Source organism: Camelus bactrianus, chromosome 16 (assembly GCF_048773025.1).
Source record: "Camelus bactrianus isolate YW-2024 breed Bactrian camel chromosome 16, ASM4877302v1, whole genome shotgun sequence".
Classification (NCBI taxonomy): Eukaryota; Metazoa; Chordata; class Mammalia; order Artiodactyla; family Camelidae; genus Camelus; species Camelus bactrianus.
Window position 1 is genome coordinate 34,545,341 of NC_133554.1, and position 17,451 is coordinate 34,562,791.

At 49.7% G+C, this 17,451-nt stretch overlaps 1 protein-coding gene and 1 long non-coding RNA gene across 5 annotated transcripts in view; one reads left to right on the forward strand and one right to left on the reverse strand.

The window, feature by feature from the left end:
• Nucleotides 1-1,776: 1,776 nt before the first annotated feature.
• On the reverse strand, nt 1,777-16,358 carry LOC105073327 (uncharacterized). Of its 4 annotated transcripts, XR_012499514.1 has the most exons (5): nt 16,207-16,358; nt 10,196-10,418; nt 8,978-9,119; nt 3,809-3,898; nt 1,796-2,280 (listed from the first exon to the last, which is right to left on the reverse strand). It is a non-coding gene; the product is annotated as an uncharacterized LOC105073327 (long non-coding RNA). The 4 variants fall into 4 exon arrangements; XR_012499513.1 differs by having other exon boundaries at nt 1,777-3,898; nt 16,207-16,357; XR_012499515.1 differs by lacking the exons at nt 1,796-2,280; nt 3,809-3,898 and adding an exon at nt 7,922-8,343 and having other exon boundaries at nt 16,207-16,357.
• A 260-nt stretch (nt 16,359-16,618) lies between these two features.
• The window catches only part of LOC105066496 (leucine-rich repeat-containing protein 37A-like), a 69,588-nt gene continuing 68,755 nt past the window's right edge, over nt 16,619-17,451 (forward strand). The window contains exon 1 of the mRNA XM_074343033.1: nt 16,619-16,820. The gene's annotated coding sequence lies outside the window, so the exon portion shown is untranslated. The remainder of the gene's footprint in view (nt 16,821-17,451) is intronic.

The window sequence follows — 17,451 nt, forward strand, 5'->3', positions numbered from 1 at the left end:
GGGTGGGAAGAAGTTCCTAGCGCCTCATGTCAATGGAACAGCCCTTCACAGGGAGCCTGCCCCACACCAGGCTAGGAGGGAGCGGAGGACGGGAGGGGATAGAAATAAGATAAGTGTTCAGGAACCAACATCTTCAGGAGGATACAAACAGCTAATCAGTCACACTTGAGCACAACACAAGAGAATTTTGTACCAAGTGCTAGCCTGCAGGGAGAAGGAGTAACTTCCTCTGCCTTCAGTGTTTGGAAGGTGCCGCTGGACTTTGAAGGTTAAGTAACACAGGTCAGCAGGCCGAGAAGGGGGAGGATGGTGTTCCAGGTGGCGGCCCCCAGGTGGTTGACTGGGGATTGGGAGCGGGGAAGGGGCTTGGGAGAGAACAATTTGGAAGGATTTGGATCCTCTGCCAAGAGTTTGAACTTTATCCATGAGGCAGATGGCAAGACAAGGGAGCGGGGAGACCAAACCAGACTTGTGTATTTGAAAGAATTCTCTGGCAGAAACGTGGAGGAGACACGAGAAGGGAGAGAACAGTTGCAGGGAGGCCAGTGGGTTAAGTGGCCCAGGAATGGTCAGGGCCAGAGACACCACGGGGAGGGGCCTTAGAAAGTGGGCTCATTTGGAAGGATGGCGGGGGGGGGGGGGCGCTGACTGTATGGTTTCCAGTCTGGGCAACTGAGCATTTAGTGGTGTCCTTATTAGAGACAGGGAATCAGGGGAACAAAGTGGGCTTGACAAAGAAGCCTTTAGAAAGGGTGAGCTTGAGGTGGCTGAGATAGCCAGAGGGTGTCGGAAAGAGGAAATAGTAGTGATGGAAATGAGGTGGGGTCGCAGAAGACTCCCTTCAGACTGAATCAAGGAAGCATGGAGGCTGAGCCATGGGCCAGGGGTGACATATGGGGTCTGCTGGGGGAAACACAGGGGCTGACAGGCCTCCCTCACTCCCCAGTTCATGGCTAGAAAATTGCAAAGGGTCACAGTTTTTAATGCCTGGTTAAATGACATTGTGGATTACAGTATCTAACTTGAACTGAATTAACCTTCACAAAATGGACAAGGGGGTTAAAAAGATTCCTGTAAAGAAATTGCAGGTTAAAGATCACCCTAATTCATGGGAATGTAAATTGGTGCAGCCACTATGGAGAACAGTGTGGAGGTTTCCTTAAAAAACTAAAAATAGACTTATGCTATGATCCAGCTACCACACTCCTGGGCATATATCTGGAGAAAACTATAATTGGAAAAGACACACTCACCCTAATGTTTACAACAGTGCTATTCACAATAGCCAAGACATGGAAACAAGCTAAATGTCCATCAGCAGATGACTGGATAAAGAAGTTGTGGTACATATGCACAATGGAATACTACTCAGCCTTAAAAAAGAATAAAATAATGTCATCTGCAGCAACATGGATGGACCTGGAGATCCTCATACTAAGTGAAGCCAGAAAGAGAAAGAAAAATACCATATGATATCACTTATATGTGGAATCTAAAAAAAAAGTCACAAGTGAACTTATTTACAAAACAGAGGCAGACTCACAGATATAGAAAACAAACTTACAGCTACCAGGCAGGAACAGGGTGGAGAGGGATAAATTGGGAGTTCTAGATTTGCAGATACAAACTACTCTATATAAAATAGATAAACAACAAGGTCCTACTGTATAGCACTGGGAACTATATTCAATACCTTATAATGGCCTATAATAAAAAAGAATATGAAAATAAATATGTATATATATATATATATATATATATATATATATATATATATATATATACATGTAAATGAATCACTATGCTGTACACCAGAAATTAACACAACATTGTAAAGCTACTCTACTGCATAACAAAAATTACTTTTATTTTTTCAAAGCAGATTTGTGTGGGAATGGTGGAGATGATTATTTGCCACCATTTATGCCCAAAATGTTTTTATGGAGTATGTGTCATGGATGCAGGGAGCTGTACTAGGCGGACACAAAGGTGGGGACCTCAGCACGCTGCTAATCCCGTGGACAATTTAGGTGCACATAACCACAGTACAGGGTGGACCCAGGGGCTTGAGAGGTTCAGACAGAGAGGAGCCAGCATTCCATGGTGGGAAGAGAGGCACAGTCCTGGAGGCAATGACCTCTGGCCTGGATCTCAAAGGCTAGGAAGGTCTGGCCAGATAGAAATGGAGGAAATGACACTCCCAAAGGCGGATGGAAGCCCCAGGATGGAAAAGCCTGGGGTACGTATGACCAACAATGAGTAGTCACGTTCGCCTGGCACCTAGAGGGTAAAGAAGAGTGGGGTCGGAAATATGCATTTGAACCAGCCTTTCACCAGCCACATGCTGGACCACGAGATTCAGGGTTTATCTTCAGTGAGCAAGGGGGAACCTTGGAAAGTTTAGGGGCAGGTGAGGCAGGGAACTCAAAGAAGTTAAAAACCAAATGAAACTTGCCCAGAGTCCTATGGTGAGTTAATTTGTGGCCCAGACAGGACTTGAATTCAGATTGATATTGACACAGGCAGAGCACCTGGACGTCACACTGACCAGACAGATGGGTCTGTGGGAAAGCGCTTCAGGCCAGGGGCAGGCAGGTTTCTCTGGGAAACCTGGAGCCCAGGTTCCAAGGAGCCAGGTGTCCTCCCCTGCTGCTGGCTTGGGTCTTGTCAAGCTCAAGCTTCCCATGGAACCTGGGTGATGGATGAGCCGGTGGCTGGACTGCAGTCCTTGGGAACCCAGATGGGTTGGGCTGGGAATGGCTGAGTGTGGGATCGCTTCAATAAAACGACGGGAGAGGAGCCCTCGAAGTGTCCTGGGGTGTGGGGCACGCAGGGCGTGGGGCCCTGCATTCCTGGATGGTTGAGACGCCACAGCTGATGATTATCATTATTATTCCTGCTCTGGCTTCTCTGAGCTTTCATCTTCCAGGACCCTGCCTTGCTGGCTGGGCATCACCAGCTAGCAAGGCCTCCTGGGGTGGGGCAGGGCTGACGGCTCCTGGCTGCAAGGGAACACACAGGATGGCGGGTTTTCTCCCCAGTCAGCTCAGAGACCTTCCTAACCCTGGAAGCATGGGCAGAATTTCTCAAGGGGGAAACTGAGGCACAGAGCCAGGGCATGACTTGACCGAGGTCCTGGGAGACCTCTGTCTCCTGCCAACCCCTACTGACTAGACCACGTTTATCCTTCCCCAATTGGGGCAGATCTTGTCGGCCTGGAAGAGAGCCAGGGAAGGTGTGGATCATAGAAGAGAGAACTGGGTTGGGTCCAGGACGACAGAACTGGTACCCTTCTTGCCAGGTGCTTTGGGCATCATGAGGTCAGGCTGATGGTTTCGCGTCCCTCTGGATGGTCCTTCCTTATGGATGGAGCTTCCCCAAGCCCCTGAGGGAGGTCAGTGCCACAGACGCAGCTGGGCAAAATGCCCTGCTCTCTCCCATCAGAGGCAGAGGCTGCACTCAGCACCCCGGAGAGGATGAGCCAGGCCAGAGGCAGAGGGCCAGATGATGGCTCAGAGACAGGGAAAAGGGTGTGTGTGTGTGTGTGTGTGTGTGTGTGTGTGTGTATGTGTATGTACATTTGCTAATGCCAGGCTTTCACTGGTGACATGTCCCTTCCTGCCCAGATGAGATCAAAGAGAGAAAGACTGACTAGGAGGAGATGTGAATGACAATGTGACGACTGGGGCTCGGGTAGGGCAGGGGGGCCACTGAGTAGATGCCTGCCGGCAGTGGGGAACCCAAGGAGAAGGGAGGGAGTGGCCCCACCAGCTGAGGCTGAGACCCAGCTGGTAGGTGCTAGACTCACGTTCCCCATTTGCGCTGTCCATCTAGAGAGTAGCGATCTTTGACTGCATCTTCTGGCTTCGAGCCGAGGTGGGACAACATGGAAGAGAGGCTGAGGACGTTGGAGGAGAGAAGTCAGTCAACAGGGCTTCGGGACCTCCAGAAGTCCTCACCTCCTCAGTGCCTCCCAGAGCCGGCCAACCAGCCAAGCTTTCAATTTACCAAGCATTTAATAAGTAGCTACTCAAGGTGCTGTGCTTGGAGCCTTGGGTGGAGATGCCTAAGACATGGCGCTGCCCTCAGGAGGCGCTCTCTGGAGAAAGACACATTTTCCTGTTTGGTTTCGGCCCCACTTTACACAGGGCAACGCCAGCATCCTGGGCTGAGTCCCGAGGCATCTTCTTCCTCCCTGGCCATTTGTGGCCGTGAGCTCAGGCCCTCGCTTCTGTTTCAACTGCCAGCTCTGAGTTCACACAGGAGCAATGCTCCTGGAATTCTTGCTGCTTTAAAAAAATTTTTTTTTAATTGAAGTGTAATTAATTTACAATGTTAGTTTCAGGTGTACAGCAAAGTGATTCAGTTATACATATACATACATATATACATTTTCTTTCCAGATTCTTTTCCACTATATTTTATTACAAGAAATTGAATATGGTTCCCTGTGCTATACAGCAGATCCTTTCTTACCACTTTCTTGACACTCACCTGGCTGAAACATTCACCCTTCAGCCACCTAAGTCATTTTGTGAGCTTGCCACTGGGATTAGGCTGCTCCAGGACGCACTGTTTTTCCAGGGACCCTACCCTGTTCCAGACCAAATACACCCTGCAATACCCCCACCTGCCTCCTCCCCCTGTCCGTGAGCTGAAGAACCTGCAGTGTCCCCAGTTGCTTGGCAGACACACCTGGAATTTGGGGGCTATTTTCCAGAGCCCTCCCAGGCATTTCTAGCTCTTTTTATTATTACCTACCAGTGTCCCCTCCCGTGCCCCCATCTAATAGTGTAACTCTACATCTGGACCAGAGCAGAGAGCTCTTTAAGGGAATCACTTCCACATTTATAGTTGGTTTATTCAACAAATATTTACTACCAGCTGCTGTGTATCAGGCACTGTAACAGGGACTGAGATGGCTCTGATGGTGACAAGGGTAGACAGGCTTCCTGCCTTGGGGGAGCTCATGAACCAACAGGCAGGACAGACACTAATGATGAAAATGGGGCATGCGGTCTGACTGGACAACCACCTAGGGTCCCTGGGAGTCTGGGCATTTTCACCGTGTCCTCAAATATCTCTTTTACTCCCTGCCTGGATTCTTTGCAGAGCGTGCCGTGCTGGGGAGGAGTGGAGACTGCTCCAACAGGATGTCCACATAGTAAGACCCACAAGGCACCAGCTCCCAATCTGTTCTCCCCTGAGATGGGGCAGAGGAGCGAGGCCACACCCTTCTTGAATTCAGTCTCTTAAGGAAGTGGACACAGGGAGCAGGGACAGAATTAAGAACCTAAAACTCCATGTACAAACAAACCATTTGGGCAATGAAGCTGAGAAGGGCTGCAATAGGCATTTCCCAATTTCACTGTGCTGGGAAGTAAGAGATTCCGCCACCTCTCCAGAAAGCAGCCACCTTGTTGAGGATGAAATCCACACTCTGCTCTGTTCTCTGACTACATTGCCCGTGAGAAGTGGTGCCCCTGTGTTTCATTTTGAAACTTGTCCATGAATGAAGGCTCTAACCCCTCACGCAGTTGTTGGATGTTGAGTCAGTGTTTAAGCACTGTAATTGGCAGAAAAGTCCTCCAACTGTCTGACCAAGACGAGACACTGCAAGTTCCACCCTCTGGCTCATCTGCCGCCCTCTGTGGAATGGGGAAAACAAGAAAACTCCGAGTGTTTCCACAGAACTTCTATAAAACTGACATGAGTGAAAGGCCTTCAGATCTGATGGCCCTCATTCTCTCTAAGTGTCAGTATCCCATATGGAAATTTTTTTAGAGGAAGTGATGGTGGGGGTGCGGGGGTGGGGTGGAGGACAGAGAGCTCCCACCTGGTTGAATATAAGCGTCTGGGGTGCTTTCCTGGAACCCTCTCCTAGGTGGGGTTCTCTCCCCGCTTTGGTGCCTTTGTCACCCTGGGGGTGACACTCCTGGTTGTGGAAGTGGAATGGGCCCCAAGAATGCTGGGGGGGGGCGGCGGGGGGGCGGAGCTGGCATATAAAATGCAGTGACGGAGCTTTCCCTTTTAGGTGTGCCTGGTAGAAATGAAAGTGGCTTGAGTTCTAAAACAAGAAAAGCACTAGAGAAGCACAGTTTTCAAAGGCTGTTGCCTTAAATTTGTGATAGTTTCCTAAATCAAGGGGCAAATTCCTACATTTGAGCTTCTTTCCCTTCCTTTTTCCTCCCTCCCTCCTTCCTTCCTTCTTCCTTCTTCCTCCCTCCCCCTTTAATGGGAACACCTTCCTCTTCTCTCTTCCAGCCTCAATTCTACCATTTCTTTTTTTTTTTTAATTGAAGTATAGTCAGTTACAATGTGTCAGTTTCTGACATATCAATTCTACCATTTCTACCATCCTTTCAGGTCGAGCTACAGGCTCACCTCTTCCATGCATGTTTCCCATCTGGTCAATCTCCAGTTGTCTGCTTCTTTCTCTGAATTCCCATTGAATTCTGCAAATTCTACAGCTTGGCACGACTACACAATGTCTTGTGTTCCCCAGCTGTTTCATGTACGTGAATCTTGTCCCCCAAGTCAGTTGGCGAGTGTCTAAAGGGCAGAGGCCATTCTTTATATCTTGGAGCCCCTCAGCCCAGGGCTGGAGACGTAATAGGACTTTACTGAGACCTCCATTAGCCATTTACTTCTCATTACACATCAGAGAATTCAAACAGGAAAGAACATTCGTAAGTGTAATAAATGTGAATAAGCCTTCCTTTATACACCATCTTTATACAACCACCATACACAACGTCAGAGAATTCCTGCCGGAGGGAAACCTGTATCTGTCGTCCGCGGGAGAACCCTCAGGTGAGTCTGGAGGCTTGGAAGGCACATGTGACTCAGTGTCACAGAGCTCAGATACAAAGAAGGTGACTGTGGGGAACCCTCTGCTCAAGACGATACCCAATATCAGCGTGTACATTAGAGAGAACCATGAATCCAAAGAATGTGGAAGAACTTCCCTCAGGGTCTTCACCAACCAACATCAGAGAATTCACCCGAGAGTAAAGAGCAGTGTAGATGGGGATACAGTAGGGAGGGGAAGCGGCCACAGTTCCCGTCTTTGGTGCAGCTTGCCTCTAGACCCATTTCCCAGCTGAAGAAATTGAGACTTGGAGAGGAAGCATTGTACACCGCGGGTACAAATGGAATATTACAACTTTGATTAGCGCCTTTTCTTTTTGAATTTGAAACACTTCCATGTCTGCTTTCCTTTGTCTTCATCTCTCAGTAGAGAAGGGAAGGGATGATGCCCCCAGTGCTTGTTATCGATGGAGAAATGGGGCTGGGGAAGCTGCATCACTGGTCCAGGGCACAGGTCACGAAAGGAGCTCTAGTCTCTGGAGAACTTTATTTGATGTGCTGGGCACCTTGCTAGGTGCTGGGGACCCTGCTAGGTGCTAAGGGAGGATAAAGGTGGAAAGAGAGGTCCTGTGCCCTCAAATAGCTTATAATTCAGGAAGGGAACAGATGGGTCCTTAAAATACGGCTTTGATGGGAGTGCACATGAAATGAGGCAGAGGCATGAAATGCAGGAAAGGAGCCCTACGTTCCTTTGGGGGAAGGAGGAAAAGCTTCACAGAGGAGGTATTGTTTTAGCTGAGACATAAAGGATGAGGAGTTTGCCAGGCAAACAAGTGAGAAGAGGGTGTTCCAGGTGGAAGAGACAGCACAAGCGAAGGCATTGACGTAAGAAAGGACATGTCCTGCTGAGGATCCTGACGAAGTTCAGTGTGTAGAGCGTGGTGGGGGTGGGAGTGGGGTGGCCATGAGCTAACAGCTAGGCAGTCAGCCAAGGGGAAGAGAACATGGGGCCCTTGATTGCCTTGTAAAGCAGTTCAGATTTCCCTTTAAGCAAGGGGAGCTGTATTAGTTTCTGGCTGCTGCTGTAACAAATAACCACAAACCTAGTGGCTTCAGACAACACAGGTTTACTGACAGTTCTGGAGGTCAGAAGTTGCACTGGGCCAACATCAGGGCATCAGTAGGATGTGTTCCTCCTGGAGGCTCTTGGGGAGAGTCAGTTCTACACCCGCTCCAGTTTCTAGAAACTGCCCACATTTCTTGGCTCATGTTCTTCTCCCATCTTCAAAGCCAGCAGCCATACCATTCTGCCCTCTGCTTCCATGGTCACATCTCCTTGTCGGACTCTAATGCTCCAGCCTCTCCTTGAAGTACCTTTGTGGTTAGATTGGACCCATCGGATAATCCAGGCTAAGGTCCGAATTTCAAGATCCTTAACTTTATCCCATCTGCAAAGTCCCTTTTACCAAGGTAAGGTAACATATTCACAGGTTCCAGGGTTTAGGATGTGGACATCTTTAGGGCTCCATTAACCTGTTTATCACAGAATAAGCCACTCAAGAATTCTTTTTTTTTTTTTTTTAATGGAGGTACTGGGGATTGAATCCAGGACCTCATGCATGCCAGGCATGCACACTACCACTGAGCTATACCCTCCCCACCTCAAGAATTCTGAGCAGGAGAGTGGGGTGACGGAATTAGAGTTCTGGGCAGTATAGCATTATGGTTAAAAGAGCAGGCTTAGGAGTCTGACTACCTGGGTTCAATCCCGAGCCTGCCACGTGAGACTTAATGTGACCTTACATCGTTTCCTACTTCATTTCTCTCTCTCTCGGTTTCCTCATCTGTGAAATGGAGATATCTACTCAAAGAGCAGTTGGAAGGACTGCGTGGGATAAGAGGTGAAACAGGACAGTGGAAAGTACTCAATAAATTGGGAACATCTTGGTGCCCAGTACGTGCTGAGAACACAATCCAGTCAGGAAAAAGACATTCATGGTCAACGCCACACAGAGCAGAACCTAGCTTCATAGGGGGTCCATTTCCACAGGACCATCAACACCCAACACGATAGGGAAGGAGGTCCCCAGGCACCAGGGGATTCTCTGGCACAGGAGGAACACACAGCCCCTCTGAACAGCACCATGTTTCTCAATGGAGCGCTCACCTCTTCCTCTCTGTTGGCGAAATGAAACGAGGGATGGAAGTTGCCCCTGTCTGTTCCCACTCTCAGCTGGGGGTCCATCTGAGTGCTGGATAATATTAGAGAGTAGGTGATGTTCTGTCTTAAGCTTTCTTCCCTGAGATCTCTGTAAAACAAACAAACAAACAAACAAACAAAAAACTGTTTAGTTTGACGTGGGGCCAAAGACTCCGCCACATCTAGTGTGATGGTAAGTGTGCTTCTCAGAGTCGACGGGCACCTGGTCTGGGGTTTCTTGCTTCCCTATCCTCTCTGTCTCTGCTTCCTAGTTCCAATAAATCCAAGCTATCAAAGTATCTCCCTCCTTCCTGCTGCTTTTTTCTCTAAGGAACTCCAAAAAAAGTGGCTATGGATCTCTTTGAGATTTACCAGCAAGTAGATAAAATACAGGACACTCAGTTAAATTTGAATTTCAGATAAGTGATGAATAATTTTAGTATGTCTCAAATGTTACTATATGATTAGTACTACTTTCAAAACCAGATTATTTGTCTAACCAGAACATCCCATTCCCTAAATTCACCGTGTAACACTATGTATGTTCTTTGAGGCAATTAACAAGGTCAATTGGTATTCAAGCCCCGAAAGTTCCAGGACCTTCTTACAGGTGACTTTCTTCGTAGTAACACAGGGAAGGGAGGGAAGGCTATGGTTCTCGAGGGACAGCAAGGGTCAGAATAGTGAGGACGGGTCCCTCTTATTTCCTTCACGTGAATGGTGATGGCACTTCAGCTGTGACAATTTCTTCTCCTGCCCACCTCTGAGATTCAAAGACATTCAGCTCCTCTTCATGAATGGGGCACATAATCCCTGCTACTCCACAACCTAATGGTGACCAGCATACCCGTTCTATTTAACTATATTGAGATCTCTTTGATCTTGACTAGGATAACGATGCTGACTCTTACCATCTATGGGATATGAAGGAAAGTCTGCCTTCGGATTGGGTGTGTATAATTTGCAGTCACTGTTACATGAAACACACACAGGAAAGAATGGTTGAAATCTGCCAGGCTAGTCACTGTTGGTACTAAGGTTTGCTCGAGGTTTGGCTCCCAGGCACCATCCCATGTGACTGCTCCAATCTAGAATGACCCTCCTCTTCTTACTCACCTCCAGCCCTCACTCCAAACTTCCCTCCTTGTTCTGTGGGGGGTAAACACCTGAAGTCCTCCAACTTACCTTGTCTGCTGGTTGAGGCTCAGCCCTGCCACCAGTTAGGGCTTCCAGCAGATGGTCACTTCCTGGTCATCTCCAGGCCACTCTCCATGCAGCATACTGTGCAGTCTGGTGCTGTCAGGCGGGACTTGAGATCTCCCATCGAAGTGGTTTAGCCATCTAGTTAGCCATCTGGTGGACTCCTACATTTCTGTATGCGCCCCTTTGAAGCATTATTTCAGAGACTCTAAATAAAGGCAAAAGATGATGCCGTTTATGAAAATGTAAAGGAGCCCTGGATTTTACCCCTCTTGTGTGTGAACTAACCTGCCAGCCAAGGGCAAGAGTCTGAACTGCACAAGGATGAACTGTGTCCTCTTTCACCTCTGTTACTTCTAGAAAAATGTGGCCCTGAGGGGCCAGGAGAATTAATGACTTAATGCCTAACAAATCTCCAGGAACAACCTGCTGCAGATAAGGTCTCGTTATGGTTAATTGTTGTTATTATTATTGTTATTGTTGTTCTTAGCCCAGCTCCTGTGAAAAGCTGCCACAGCTTTGTTGACCTCAGGTCAGGGGTTTCATTAATACCTCTTCTGAATGCCAGAGGCCCCAGGCACCACATTCATGCCCCCACGTGCAGGCTCCACCTCCTCTGAGCTCCGCTCACAGGGTCTTCTCCACCACCAGATCTTCCCACTCCCTCCCTGGAGTGGCTCCATCATTCTTCAATCCTGCTAGCAACGCCAGCTCCCATTCCAGCCCCCTTGCTCTAGATATCTTCCCCCTCCCCCTTGCCGCCCCTCCCCGTACCTTCCCTTTTCTGCCATTTCCCAGCCCCCCAACACATTTTTTGGCCCAAATACTTCTCCACGGCCGAGCCTTCTGCGGGGTCATGAAAGCTAAGAGAGGGTTCCCTGAGCCTCGTCCTTTCCCCTAGCAGCCCCCATGTCTTGCACTGCACCCCAGGTCTCTGATCCCACCTCCGTGAGAACTTTGGGCCTGTTCTTCAGGTGGCGAGGCCGGTTGGGTGGGTTGGCTGGTTTAGGGTTACGGAGTTTGGCACTAGCTCACAGTCCCGTGCAGCTGCCTTCTTTAATTAATTAATTCCAATTTTTAAAAAACCATCTCTTCAATTGGACCTCGGTGCATGCCTCTGGGGCATATGTCACATCAATTAAAGACAACAACTAATCGTGCTGCCTAAAAGAATCTCTGAGCCCCTTTAAAGACTCAAACACAATTCGGGCCTAACTGCCTTAGATCACTCTGCTGTAGACAGACCCTGAGGCAGCACCCCCAGGGTAGGAACTGGGTGGCAACAGTCCACTTAAGAGATGGGAGATGCTCTCCTGTTGTGGGTGCCTCCCTCAGCGCCCACGCTCCCTAACCCCAGGGTTCCTCTTGGCCTTTGCTTAGATATTCAGGAAGCTAAGCTATTGCAGGTGGTGTGGTGCCCTGGTTTCTCTGGGGTAGGACCAACATCCCTCAAATTCCAAAGCCCACCTCTCCACTGTCCTAACTGACCATCTTGCATCGATAAAGATGAATTGCAGGACCTCTAACAACAGGACAGGGACTGAGTTGATCTGTCCTTCCATCCATAGAGATGGTTGACGTAGGGTTAGCGAAAGCTTTCACAGTGGTTTGAATTGGGAAAATGGTTAAAGATGTTGCTTGAGGGCAGAGATGATTTCTTTTTGTATTTTTTTCAAAGAAAATGTTTTTCTTTTTGAGGGGGTAGTTAAACAACCACTAGCAACCTTCCTGATCTCTGAACACTTCATATTTGCTTATGCTAAAATGAGTCTATGAGCTTACGGTGAGGGGGTTGCATTTTCCTGCCCACCCTGGGTGGGTGGAAGACAGGCAGCCACCCCCTCAAGGCTCGGGGCTGAGCAGGAGGGCATGAGGGAGCCAGCATGCTCTATTGGAGGAAGTTTTATCAATTCCTTACATCTGCTAATGGACACTCGTCCCACTTAGAAGTGGAATTACCACTCAGGACTCTTGGAAAAGGTGGGGGTAGTGGGAGGGGGTTTAAAGGAGCAAAACCCATCCTTCGGAGGCCTGCATCTTCGGCAGACCGAGGGACCCAGGGATGCAGCATGGAGGAAGCTCTCCCTCGTCTTGAGGCCACCAACTTGCCCCCAGGACCCACCCCGCCCTCCAGAAAGGATTTCTTAATGGTCTTTGATTCCCACCTTGCTCGACAGACACTTGGTAGAAGCTTCAGGAACGTTGATAGAACATTGAAGACAAGGAGGGGAAGAGGCATGCAGCGCAGCTACAAATAGTTTTCCATTTGCAAAGCAAGTAGGCAGATGGGACTGGACTAAAACCTTAGCCTCACTAACACTGTCCTTTCTACTCAATTGGAATTAAAAAAAAAAATTAGTAGGCCAGGTAAATATGACTTTCCTTATCTATTTAACCCATTTATTTATTGGCATAGGTGAGTTGATTGAATCACTTTTGTCCCTTTATGTTTGCCAGAATCATGGCTGTCCATTTGAGTCCAAACTTCCAGAGAGCAGAGACCACATCTGTTCAATTTGCTTTGTATGGTGTCCAGCAAAGGGCTGCAGTATCGTGTCACAGAGAAGTGCTGGACTTGGACCCTGGGGACCCAGATTTTACTTCTGGCCATGTTACCCTTAAAATCTGGACCTTGGTTTTAATTCGCTGTTAAAAAATAGCAGGAAGAACATTTCCTGCCCTTCCTACCTCCCAGGGTTGAGGGAAGGAGTAAATGAACTACTGGAGAAGAAAGACTCGTACAAATGGTCACAGACCTGTTGTTTTGAAAAAATTATAAAATGCATTTTGATGACAAGGACACCAGAGTGATCATACTCCAAACTCTGAGATGTTTCAAATAGAAGAGGTGATGTACAGAGACCACAGCTGTAGGGAGCTGTGAACCAAGTGTTGGGTCCAGGTTACAGCCAAAACCAAGCTTGAGACGGAAGTGACACTGGCTGTCTCAGTAGCCTCCCTCATCTCTATCCCCAAAGCAAAACAGCTCTACTCACAGATCTGGTCTTTTAGTGAATCCTCTTTTTTTCTTCTAGAGCACCTTGGCATTCATTTTAACTTTTCACTGGAATTTAAGTGGGGGTGGTGGGAGCTGAGGGGGCACAGAATGAAAGTGCCCAAGGACCACATTCCTTTAAGACTGGAAATACACATATACACATGAGCGCATGTGTGCGTCTACAGACAAGCCCTGTGGCAGACAAGCCAAGAGTCCAGCTCTCTGGGCTGTCTCTAAACACTATTACTTAGAGATATGAGGGGGGAAAAGTGAATACAAAAGGAGAGACCAGGACAGCTTTATCCACTCTGTAGAAGGGGCAGTTTCCTATAGGAAGGGCTTAGAGATGAAAATTGGATAGTAACTCTTAGGAAAAGAATGAAATTACAAGGTATTAACAAACACAGTCAGCTTTCTAGAGTAGAATCCTAGGTATCAGATCTGGAAGGTTGTAAGAGTCATATAATCCCCTCTTTGCACAAAGCCTCAAAGATGAAGTGATTGAACAAAGGTCACAACACTACAAGAATGAGGACCCAGAAGGTCATGACCAAGCTCTGGCCCCAAGTCTGGTGCAGCAGGACGGGGTTATATTAGTTAATGAGTTGGAAGGGAGCCACGGCCACTGCCCCTCCATAAGTACGTGTGTTAAGAACTATTATTGACTAGGGGTACACCCCTGGAAACTTGGGAGGCAAAGAAATGCAGTGAATAGGGAGCTTGTACCAGGCCATCAAGCTCACCTTATAGAAACCAGATAGCTCTGCTGCTGTTTCAGTTAAATCTGTGAAGTTTTCAGAACTGTCAAAGTATACAGAACTTTTTACTAAAGCTTTTAAATTAAAAAAAAATGGGTCCTGTTGATTTCTGCCCACACGTATTGAAAAAGTTAGTGAGGAACTATCCGGGGCCGGGAAACCAGGATGACAGAAGCCTTGTCTTTCAACAAGGCCAGTGTGGGTGCTAAGCCCTGCCTGCCATGACTGCTAAGCTGTAGTGCCCGCAGCTGAAGAAGGCAGGCTGACTGAGAGCCAACGCCCTCTTCTTGTGATATGTCAAGGGATGACGCCCTTCTCTTGGTAGGTTCCTGAAGGGTAAGAGTTAAGGGGGAGCAGAGGAACTGGGATTGCCTTGCCAGGCCCAAGGCCTTCCAGAGAACCAGTCACCAAGGCTTCAGATACATCGGGCAAGTCCCAGGGTCCTGGAGAGAAAGGAGGGGGGAAAAACATGAAATAAAGGAGATGCAGTCTTAGAACTGAATATTCAAATTATTCTCCCTCACATGCCAAGACCACTTGTTTTCACTCCACAGGAATATGCAGTCATTTTCCAGAGCCTTTCAAACCCTCCAAGGACAGCACCCTGGGAGTTGGAAGACCGGGTCCTGTTCTGCCTCCACAGTTGACTGGACTGGGGGACTTGGGCTGAGCCCATACACCTACCTTGGCCTGAACTTCCTTCATTGGGAATACCACCTGTCCTGCCTGCTTTGTGGGGGTGTTGGATGATCTGATGAGATAATGGACAGAACCTCTCTGCAAAAGCCATAAAGCACTCCTCAAAGGGCAGGTAACCATACTACTATTCTAATTACTAGGAGCCCTTCAGAGGGTTGGCCTGTGGGTGAAGAGTCCCAGAGATTTGGAAGATCACCTTGTTTCCTTAGTCATCACTCTGCATACCTTCCTTCCAAGAAGGATGGCCCTCACAATCAGAGGGTGGGGAATGGATCAAATGTCCGAGAAGGCAAAGCTAGACATCTCAGATGTTCTGGGCTCACTGGCCCCCATAGATGCCAAGTTCTTTTTCATATTGAATCTAAATTTTTCCTTGTACTACTTTATGCTTATTTCCTCCTCTTCTGCCTGAAGATTTTCTCTCTACCTGCTGAAATATGGTATCATTTTTAGTGTTTATCCATGGAAGACACTCACTATTGAAGAACATGACCCACAGTTGCTAAATTGCAATTCCTGGGTTCTGGAGTCCAAGTGTAATTAAATCCAAGCAACAGTTTTTGGAAGGAGCCAAGGATAGAGTCAGTCCTTGAATCCCTTTATAAAGTTTCAGTCTCCTCCCTAACCTTTTCCCAGACTCAGGTTATTTTACTTCCCACAGGAATTTCTTTTGGGGGGTGCTATTTTGGGGAGAAGTAGCTGCATCTGAATAGAAAATGTTTAGAGAGGTCAGCCTCAGTGCAGGAACACTTGCTAAGTGTGCTTTAAATAACGGAGGGAGAATAAGGAGTTCCAATTACGGTAAGATTTGGAAAACATCAGGGAAATTTGGTTTATGATGGGAAAGGTCGTGCCTTGGTTCTACTCCACCCTAGGCCTTCACCTTGCCTTGTTCATTTCCCCTCTCCGTACTCCAAGCCCTTTCAATTATGGACACCCTCTCTTGGCTCTGAACTTGGATAAATGCTACCTTGTTAGCTAATAATACCATTAATTATATTAATGATTAATAGCTAATTAGTCATAATGCTGTAATACTTCAATGGAGGCTTCCTTTCTTTCAGCAGCTCTGTCTCAAGCGCACGCGCAAGCACCACCCCCCCTTCCCTATTCTTGGACACAGAACAAGTGCGGCTCTAAATTTATTTTTCTGACCACTTCAGCAATCTCTAAATTTCTCCAGTTTTTATTAGCTGTCCCATTCATCTGGCGAATGACCACACTGCTTATATTTTGCCTTTTATTTCTGTCCTGTCACTCACACTGCCTTCCAGTAACGAGAGCAGAGCCAAGATTTTTTTTTAACGTATTTCATAAACCAAAGTCTCTTTTACTTTCTAAATCTCACTTGGGCCTACTTTTCTACTTTGGCCCCCCTTCTTCACCTCACCTTTCCCGAATCCTAAACTGCCCCCTACTTTGTGGAATCCCACCCCTCAGCCAGCCCAAAGCTCCCTCCCACTCTACGGTTTGGCTTCCTTTCAGCAACCACGCCCCCAGACCCCAGGAGAGCGGTGCGCACGCGCACTCCATGCCTTTACCTGGGCGCTCGGGAGTGGGCGGAGTAGGGGCGGCGTGGGTGGAGCGGGAGTCAGCGGTTACAAGGGCGGCGGAGCTCTCACGAAGTGGCAGGAGGGAGAAAAGGTGCGCCGGGGCCAGCCCCGAGAGCTGCGCATGCGCGCCGCCGCGCCCAGCGGCCGAGATGCCAGGGGGGCGGGCGGAGGGAGGTGTCGGGCTCCCTGTTGGGCGGGGGGGCCGGCGAGGGAAGGGGCCGCGGGCGCGCGCGCGCTCTCGCCGCCTCTCGTCCTCCCTCCCTGCCCCCCTCTCCGCACACAGAACCACACACGCACACCCCCTCCCCTGCCTCCCTCCCCGCGCGCCGCCCGCCCCGCCGGCCCCGCTCGCCCTCGCGCGCTCGGAAGGCAGTCGCGAGACGTCGGAGCGGCGGCCACGTAGCGCTGCGGCGGCGGCGGCGGCGGCGGCGGCGGCCGAGGCCGGGTCTGCGGAGCGGCCCTCGGGACAGACGTTGGGCGGGGGGGAGGGGCCGGCCCGGCCGGCGGTTGTTACTCGAGCGCCGCGGCTACAGGCCCCCCGCCGCAGGGATGGACCGCCGAGGCGGCGGTCGGGGCGGCGGAGGCGGAGGCGGCCGGCCCGGGTGAGTAGGGGCCCCTGCCCCCCACGCACACGCCACAGTCGCTGCTGCGCCCCTGGCAGCAGCCCTTCCTCTCCGCCACCCGCCGAGCCGACCGGGGCTCTGGGAGCCGGGTTAACCCTTCGCCGAGGCAGCTGCGTGCGCTAGGCCGAAGCAGCCCCCATTCGGCGGGGAGGCCCCGGGCGCTGCGCTCTTCTGGTCCCGAGCCTGGGCCGGGGGCGCCCGCTTCTGCCCCTTCGTCCCCTCCTTCCCGGACTCGAGCTAGGCTCCAGTTTTGCAGAGTCCGCTCGCCCCGAGGCCCAGGGGGAGGCCGGGGTTGCACGGGTTAGCGGGCCCAGGGGAGGTTTGCACCGGTTGTCCTGCGAGCATTCTCTTGCCCTGCAGCTAGTGGCTTGCACCCACTGCCTCCCCTGCCCTGCGGTTGCGCCCAAACCTCCAACCCCTGGGAGTATTGTGCCGCCCGAGATAAAATGCATCTAGTGTACACCCGCCCAACACTCACCCAGAGGGTAATGCAGACCTTTCTCCACCCCCGCCTGCTCTTCCCCTCCAATCAGGCTCTACTTAAGATTCTTAGATGGGAGCCACTAAAGGTAGTGACACCCCAGTTACATCTGTACAGAACATGTCCGTT